Raw genomic sequence first — 9712 nt, forward strand, 5'->3', positions numbered from 1 at the left:
AAAAAAGCCATATAAATCAATCTGCAAACTTTGTACAAAATTCACAAAAATTAATGAAACTTTTATCAAAACTTCAAACTTTGTATTTAGCATTTTTAGAAAATTTTCGAGTATGCAGTTTCGTAGCCCATTCAATTTTAGTATAACGAAGTGCAAGTTTCAAGTACAAAAAGATTAACGTTGATTTTTTAGATTGTTTTTTTTCGAAGCTTTAGCGCATTTTCTTCCATATAAAACGCTTGTGAACTTTGTGCTCATGCAAGCGCCTTGGCATATGCAACGTCTTTGTGCCCATTAGCACAATATGGAAATTTTCGATGAAAACTGCGCATGCGCTGAAGCGGAATCAAGAACAGGTCGGTTTCATTACGATCGTTTTCGCTTTATTTGTCTAGGTAGTTTTTAAAGAGCAATTTTCAGATACAGATTTATCAAAGTATTTGAATACAGATTAGAGCAATAACGACTTATAAATTCTCTCAATATCATAAAAATTCAAAAGAAAATATTTTGCGGACAAACTGCATATATATTTGGGTTTCCTTAGCCAATTACTTTTCATTCCGACTAGCCAAAGTGCAAACTTTTCAAATCGAAAAAATTTGGTCGGAATCGAAATCAAGAACACCAATGCATTTCGATTCCGAAACATTTGAACGGAATCGAAATGCAGAACAGGGCTGATTATTTTATTTGTGGCTAAAGCTAAATTAGTGTNATAAAGTCAAATTATAACAGTAATTTTTTTTCTCATAAAATAAAAGTCATCTTTCACCTCATCACAGCGATTTAGGAAACAGTTGTTTAATTTGTAATTAAACATTAAAGTAATTTTCTGGTGAATGCTACCACGAATCATTTCTTAACATTTAGATGTAAATGGTTTGTTGTGCAACATTGTTCTAAAGCATCTAGATTCTAGACCTGACTGCAGATTATTACTGTCCGATAAATTTTGTACCTCTAAGAGGAGTTTTATGTCATCTGCAAACATAAGGCATTTTGCAAACTTAAAGTAGTTCGCCAAATCATTTATAAAGATGATAAATAGCAATGGACCACAGTGTGTTCCTTGTGGAATGCCCGACCACGCCTCGACTAAGGTTTTGGATTTAGCAGAGCCAATTTCAACAAATAATTTTCTGTTATCTAGAAAACTGGCGAAGAATTCTAAAAGTTTCCCCGTGACAATTTGTATACTAACATTGAGTGATCAATTTTTTCAATTCAATTACCCCTTCGAGAAGTCTATTACGTTTAATTGAGCATGGTTATTGAATGCATATATTATTTTACTTGTGGCTAAAGCTAAATTAGTGANATGCTGATACTGAAGTTTTCATATGTCCTATGTGTTTTAAATGATTTTAAATAACCTGTATAGTACGGACTCCTCGAAAACAAAATTATTAAATCAATTCCTCATTATATTTAATAACATAGAAAACATTCAAAGAAATACTCCACGGATCTTCATTAAGAATTGGCATTTAATATGTTGCTATCCCAGGCATCAAACGGCAGCTAGTTTTGGTCTCGTTTGCTGAGCCAGAACCCAAACATCAACAAATTATATATTTTTGAAATCTAGAAGTCAAGACGAATCGATTAGTACCAAATTTACTTTATTTGGACCTAAGGTTTTTTTGTTATTTAGATAAGACTTTTATTTTTGCGGGAAAAAATAAAAGTCACATTTTAACCGTTATTGTTTGACTGAAAAAATAAAGTCAAATTATAACAGTAATTTTTTTTCTCATAAAATAAAAGTCATCTTTCACCTCATCACAGCGATTTAGGAAACAGTTGTTTAATTTGTAATTAAACATTAAAGTAATTTTCTGGTGAATGCTACCACGAATCATTTCTTAACATTTAGATGTAAATGGTTTGTTGTGCAACATTGTTCTAAAGCATCTAGATTCTAGACCTGACTGCAGATTATTACTGTCCGATAAATTTTGTACCTCTAAGAGGAGTTTTATGTCATCTGCAAACATAAGGCATTTTGCAAACTTAAAGTAGTTCGCCAAATCATTTATAAAGATGATAAATAGCAATGGACCACAGTGTGTTCCTTGTGGAATGCCCGACCACGCCTCGACTAAGGTTTTGGATTTAGCAGAGCCAATTTCAACAAATAATTTTCTGTTATCTAGAAAACTGGCGAAGAATTCTAAAAGTTTCCCCGTGACAATTTGTATACTAACATTGAGTGATCAATTTTTTCAATTCAATTACCCCTTCGAGAAGTCTATTACGTTTAATTGAGCATGGTTATTGAATGCATATATTATTTTACTTGTGGCTAAAGCTAAATTAGTGAAAGTCGCTCTACCAGGCATGAATCCATGTTGACAGTTGCAGATAACTTTGCTGACGTGATTGAATAGCTTTACATGAATTATGTGATGGAATAGTTTGGCTATGGTACTTTGTTTAACGATGTGCTTATAGTTGCGCACATCGCTGCGGTCCCCTGATTTGTAGATAGGCTCAATTGAACAAAGCTTCCACGGGTCGATATTTAAACATTTATTGAATAAGAGTGTAAGCGGATAGGCTACGGTATCAGAGCAAGTTCTGAAGAATTGCAGAGAAAATCCTTCACAATCTATTTTAAAACTAGGTTTTAGTGCCGAAATTGCAAGCGGAACATCATCCACACAAATATCAAAGGTGTTAATGTTTTTATTGGATTGGAAATGCAGAGAAAATCCTTCACAGTCTATTTTAAAACTAGGTTTTAGTGCCGAAATTGTAAGCTGAACATCATCCACACTAATATCAAAGGTGATAATGTTTTTATTGGATGAGGGGTTTAAACTGGATATATTTTAGTGTCATATTTTTCATAAACTTTCTGAAAGAAGCTACCAAATAGAACACACGTGTCTTGGATATTGTTGGAAACAACCTCACCTTACGACAAGCTTTAAAGGAAAACCATTTGATTTTCTCTTAGAATTAATAAAATTCCAAAAGCTTTTTAGGTTAGATTTAAGTTCTGTTTCAACAGAAATCACATATTCTTTAAACAAAACATTGTGCAGGCCGTTAAACTCTTTCCTCAATTTACGATAATGCTAGTGATATACTTCAGGCACGAAGCTAGAGATTACGTGTGAGAGCTTCCCACAAAAAATTTCATATGAAGCTCTTAGATCATCTGTTGACTCAGCAAAAACTCCCAGTAAGTTTCTTTGAAAAACTCATTAAGTGCCGCGTGATTTGCTATCAAATAATTATATTCTTGCGATTTAGTATTAGGTGAAGTATCGTAATCGTAGAATTTAAAGTTAGTTCGTATTGCTTTATGGTGCAACGTATTTCATAAAATAGGCGCTTCACATTCTTCACAAGAAATTTTTAGATCATTGGAAGTAATATGAGATCAAGAATCTTTCCGTTATTATTTAATATTAGATTACACTGCCTAAGATTATGTGAGAGTAGAGTACTGATAAACAATATATATGTAGATGTCCGATTTGATATTTGTTGGTAACAAGTTATTACTATGGTTTGACCAATACAGGTTACTTAAGTTGAAATCGCCTAGATAAATTATCTCGTCATAATTAACAACATCTGTTACGAGGACTAAATTAATAACGGTTTATTTATCTATTTCATAAAGTGAATGAACAAAGTTCTTACTGACTATTTAAAACTAGAAATTAGAAGTTACAGTCAGAGAAGATCTTGAAAACATTAACATAAACAAATTAACAAATATCAAAATAAAATAATGTGTCAAAGAGCAGGATATAACAAAGAAATAAAAGACTTTTTGGATAATGCGAAATTAAGGCCGACAGAATTCGATATCTTGTTGAATTCACAGAGAGCACGCGACAAAGGAGCATTCCTTGCGTAATTAGTCCTGACTTTATCCGGATAGAAGGGATTAAAATTGTGTAGGTTTCTCAGTGGAACAAGAAATTGTTATTATGCAACAAAGTCAACAGCCCCATTAATTATATCAAAAACAAAGGAAAGCGAAAGAATAGTTATTCTCGTTTCTAGAGGCTGGAGATTAATAAGAAGTAGGGATGCAAGTTTTGGAGAGTAACATCGATACATCGATGTTTCGATGCACCGGAAAAATGAACATCGATGCTAAAATACATCGCCAGAAACATCGCTATGTCGATGGTTTCCGATGTTTCGAAATTTGTTAGGAAGATTTAATACTTTTCAATTCCAACTCTCTGTAATTTAATTGTTGCTCTTATTTATTTACCATTCCTTCCCTATAAATACAATAGAAATGCATGCCGTTGAAATTTCAACGGGATACCGGTCCCTTTTTAATGACTAAGTAAGCATTTTTAATATCAAAAGATAAGAGTCAAAAAATTTTAGAAGCATAATTCGATGTTATAACATCGCTGAAACTGGCATCGATGTATCGTCAATTTAGTGATTTTAGGAAATTGTAAACATCGATAGCGAACATCTAATTTTGAACCGATATTATCGATGTTTCAAAAATATCGATGCATCTCTAATAAGAAGCAAATGTGAATTGTAAGAAAGTATAGGATCATCGAATTTCAGAGAACGAAGAGCAAATTTCAGTATAACCTTTTGCACACTAGGGCGGGTCGAAAATCTAATTTTTCTCAAATGCCTTGGTAATAGTGAAAATATATTGTATCATGAAGTCAACAACAAGCGTGCAAAATATTAGTATTTTATTTTAATTGTAAGAGCCCGCGCATCGACCGCCAAGTGACTCACAGGACTCTACTAGTGTTGCCAGAACTTTTCAGGGCGACCGGCTAGATTGGACAAAGAAAACGGCTAAAAACGGCTAAAATGATTCAACCAGAATACAATGTTTTTTAAATAAATAAACTACAATTAGAAAGACTAGTAAATCCATTGCATTTTTTTTGGTTAATAAAGATTATACGTAGCTAAGCTTTACATCAGAAGTCATGTTTGTATTACTTAAATATAAAAACAAAGATAAATTACAAACTTATGGCGTTTTCTTTTCTATTAAACAATTTTGCCTTCTTATAAATATTGGATCATTTTCAGTAGGTTGCTTTTTGTCCCGCTAAATGGCTATATTAGCTGAAAGTATGGCACTTTTGCTTAGTCGGAGGGCAATATTTTGAGAAATGAACACGTAAAGCTGTGAAAGCAGAAGATAGTTTAATTTATTGACATTCGTTGTTGTTTCCGACCACTTCACTTTTAACAAGTTTATGACATTTAACTAAAATCATGCCACCAGATTCACTAGCGGAAAAATTTTTGTTTCTTAAAAAGTATAGAAAAAATTTGAAGTTAGTGAAGTTGGATGAAAATCAGGGACGTGAACCGGTTTTGAACCGGAAACCCGTCTATTAATTAACTGAACCATTAACCGAACCGAAATTTTTCACAAATGTTTGATCCGAACCGAAAACCGAACCGCTTTCTTTAAAGGTTTAAACGTTCGTTTCAACCAATTTGCAATAGATAAATGTACCCACTTTTTTTATTTTTTTTGTTAAACATGGTAATACCTACCATGTTTTTTTACCATGTGACAATATCAAATGTAAAGGCATCCGATCTCACTTGACTCTTAACCGTGCGCGTTGTTGCACTTGACACTGGACACTTCAATTTGCGCGATATTTTTTTGTTTTTCGAACCGTTGAACCGAACTGAAATCCGGTTCACGTCCCTGATGAAAATATTAAAAGTGTTGCGTGTTTCCAAACTGCCAGAATTCGGTACACCTGAGCACGAAAATATGTATTTGTCACAAGAATTATCCACATAAGATGAAAACTACTGCAGTTTCATTTTATAAAATTTAAAAAGTATGTTTGCACCATGTATTGTCTTCCCAGAGAGTTTTGCTCCACATCGAAATTCGCGCCCTTTTATTTTCTAAGTATAGCGAATAAAACTTCACACATAAATTTAAGACATTCATAACAAAAATTTTATGAAGAAAATCCCCGCTACGTTCTCCCAAATATAAACTGGGACGCAAAATTGAAGCAAGTTTTGCCTATTTTTCTTTAGTTTATTTAATATTTCTTATTTTTTATGAATATGTAGCTCATTACTTAACAAACAACATATACTACAAACAGATTTCACCCTTGGTGTAAAAATTATGAAAATTCTACAAAATTTCCGCAAAACTTGTAACTTTTTAATCTGCTAAAATGACGTGTCCCAGTTTATGTGTATTTGGGTCACTCACTTAAAACAAAAAACATTGAAATCGGCTCACTATCTGATTGTTTTTCAATTTTATATAACACAGTCCGACATGAAACTTTTCTCAAAGATAAGACTAGCTATTTTTTTGGAGCACTAAATTTGTAAAAATAAAAACTTGTATATTTGAATTTTAATAAAATAAGGCGAAGAGCAACATCGGCTAAAAACGGCTAATTTTTTTTTGCAAAACGGCTAACAAATCGGCTGCCGGCTAAATCGAATTTTTTCCAGCTGTTTGCTGTCGCAACCGGCTAAATCTAGCCGGAAATCGTTAGTAAATCTCCGCTAACAAATCAAGGCTTAGACTTAGCATGGGCTAACCTCAAAGCTACATACGAAAATAAACGCGTTTTAGCTAATAGCCAGCTAAAGTTGTTCTTAGCGTTACCAGTCATGCGGACTGAAGGATCTCCAATGAAGCATTAATGGGTGCTTAGCAGCTTTAGCAATATACGATGTTGATGTGGCAAACTGGGATCCAACCAGGGTTTGAAAATGCTGTAATATTTTTATTTAATTTGCTTTTGCTGTGCTTTGACTTCGGCATGTATGATATCGAAAGCAAAGCAAAAGCAATTCAGAAAAAAACAAATGTTTTGGCTGCCGTTTTGCTATGAAATTTCGAAAGCAATTTGTGGAAGCACAAAGACAGCGCAGCAGCAGCAAATCAACATCAAGTTGACTATAAATTTGCTGCGAAACATCGACTTGGCAGAAACAGAGGATATTGTACATAATATGTATGCATGCGCAATCCACTAGTCGCTTACCCTGATAAGCTTTGCATTGATCGCGGAGTTAATATGTACCAAGGAATGAAACCGAAACCCAAACCGAAACCGTAACCGTTTAAAACCGTTTCGTTTTTCAAAAACCGAAACTGAAACCGTAACCGTTATCTTGACCTGAAAAGGAACGATACCGAAACCATTTCAATCACAGATTTCAATCGGTTTTCAGAAATTTCCAAAAATAATAAATAAAAATTTCTTTGCAATAAATGATTTATTTAACCAAAATCAGCAATNTGTAATTTTCATTTTTCTTTCCTCAACCTTTAAGACATTGTGATGTAAATAATATCAACAAAATTTCTGTGAAAACCCGAAACCGGAACGAAACCGAAACCGAAACCAAAACCGAAATAAATTTTGAAGAACGAAACCAAAACCGAAACCGAAACACTTGGCAAAACCGAAACCCAAACCGGAACGTTATTTTGAATCGGTTTCATTTCTTGATATGTACTTAGATAATATACCATGCTGCAAAAGCGTCATGTGCACAACACAGCCAAGCTGATAACAGCACAGCAAAAGCACTATCACAGCAAATCAAAAGCAATAAAATTGTTTAAATAAACTGCCGATAAAAAAACAGAATAAACTTTTCAAAGTCACAGCAAAAGCTAAGCAGTTCGAATCAAAATCGAAAATTTCAAAGCTAAGCAAAAGCAAAAATAGTAATGCTTATGCTGCTTTGCTGACAGTTTTTCGAACCCTGGATCCAACTATTGTAGTTATTTCTGTGTTCGACAAGACTTCCAAAGGGACACTCAGGAAACATACCCTCTTAGACAAAGCTGCTCTTCCGGAATGCAGTCAACTGGACGCCTTTCTAGCCCAACGGTACCGTACTCTGGAATCGATCGTGGATGTCAAAGGTCCTGCAAATTCATCATCAGCACATCAGCTTCAGCGGCCGCCTTAGCATGCGCAGAACACAGGTGGTCAAAAAAGGTTGTCACATGCTACCAAGGTAGCAAATTCCACAAGTTGTGGACTATGCCCAAAGCAACAACACGTTTTAAAACTTTTCAAAAAGTTTTTATATCTTTCTATTAGTGGTAGATATGCCACTGTGAAGGAACATAGCTGCTCTATCAACTGCCTTACGAGGGGGCACTCAGTAAAAAACTGCAAAAGGAATTATTCATACACAACGTGCAATAGCAGACATCACACTCTACTACATAGAGTGAGCCCAAATGCTCAGAACACTAGTTAAGTGACAACTCAGGGAGCTTCATCACAAGCCTTTCATATACAGTGTACTACCTCTAAGGGCCGGTTGCTCAAAGCCTGATTGACACTAATCACCGATTAACAGCGTTATCGACGTTCTCGGCTCCATGCAAATAACATGGTGTCGGTAACGTCGTTAACGATATTTAACCGGGGATTAGTGTCAACCAGGCTTTGAGCAACCGGCCCTAATAGTAGCTATAAGCTTTCAAATAAACCGACAAACTTTATTCGGAACTACCATAGTTCATTTTTGTCATTTAGGTTCTATATATAGTGCTCGGGCTTTGATCGATTCCGCATCGGAAGCATCGTTCATTTCGGAATGAGCCCGAAATCTTTTAAAACTACCATTTTCCAAAACGTATGCGACAATTTTCGGGTTGAACAAAAAGGTATCTTCAAGTGCCTCGATGCTCTGCGCGTTTGTTTTAGGTTCACCACGCAATCCAAACTTGCAAATAGAAGCAACCGCGTTTGTGTTACCACAAATTACCGGTAACCTGCCTTCTAATTCAAGCAAGCGTCAATTATGGATGAGTTACCTAAAATTCCTTTAGCGGATCCTAACCTTTTGCAAAGCGACATTGAGAATTCGGAGTCAACTGGGCCTTATACCTAGCGATTCGGGCACTTCTAAGATTAGCCGACGACTGTCAGAATTCGCATCCAATGTCGGCAGAGATTCTGAGAAATTCGATGTACGTTGACGACGTTTTGCAGGTTTTCCTGATATTTCTACTGCTCTACGTGCAAGGAATGAGTTGACAGACACTAGGGTTGCCAGACGTAGTGCTTTTGGGAGTAAACGTTCTCCTTTTTGTTGCATTGTACTCTCTTGTCCTCCCAAAAAAAATATGTGGAAATGTACTCCTTTACTAGTTTTGTACTTCTTTTGTACTCCTTTTTCCAGCTATTAATATTTTATCATTTACAGGGTGTAAAATAATAAATGGTGCGCAGTTTTTTTTTGAAAAATAAAAGGAACCTTTATAGATTTTGCGAAAAAAATTAGTTTATTGTTAATTATCCACAGATTTTACTTAATCTCTTTTTAATTCGTTTTTAAATTTTAACCTTCATTTGGGTTTACCAGCGGGTTTGGGAGAAAAGGGCAAGCGGCACGCAAGTCTTTGTCGATAACTTTATTACATATCTTCTGTAACCATAGGCTAATTTCCACCATTTGGGTCCATTATACTCCGTCTATTGTCCAACATAAGGCTTCATATTCAGCAATCGAAAAGACTCGGAACTGGTGACTAGGAGGGCATTCATTCGACCAACCCTACACAGCTTTTTCTTTTACAAAGTCTAAGAAAAAATACACATAAAAAAGTCGTGCGTGCCGCATGTACTTATCTCCCAAAACGGTCAAATGCAAATAAGGATTAAAATTTTAAAATAATAAAATTAAAGGGCTTAGGGATTATAACCTTTACTACGTA

Source organism: Rhagoletis zephyria, unplaced genomic scaffold (genome assembly GCF_001687245.7).
Source record: "Rhagoletis zephyria isolate East Lansing unplaced genomic scaffold, Rhagoletis_zephyria_1.1 Rzeph_scaffold_00550, whole genome shotgun sequence".
NCBI classification, from domain to species: Eukaryota; Metazoa; Arthropoda; class Insecta; order Diptera; family Tephritidae; genus Rhagoletis; species Rhagoletis zephyria.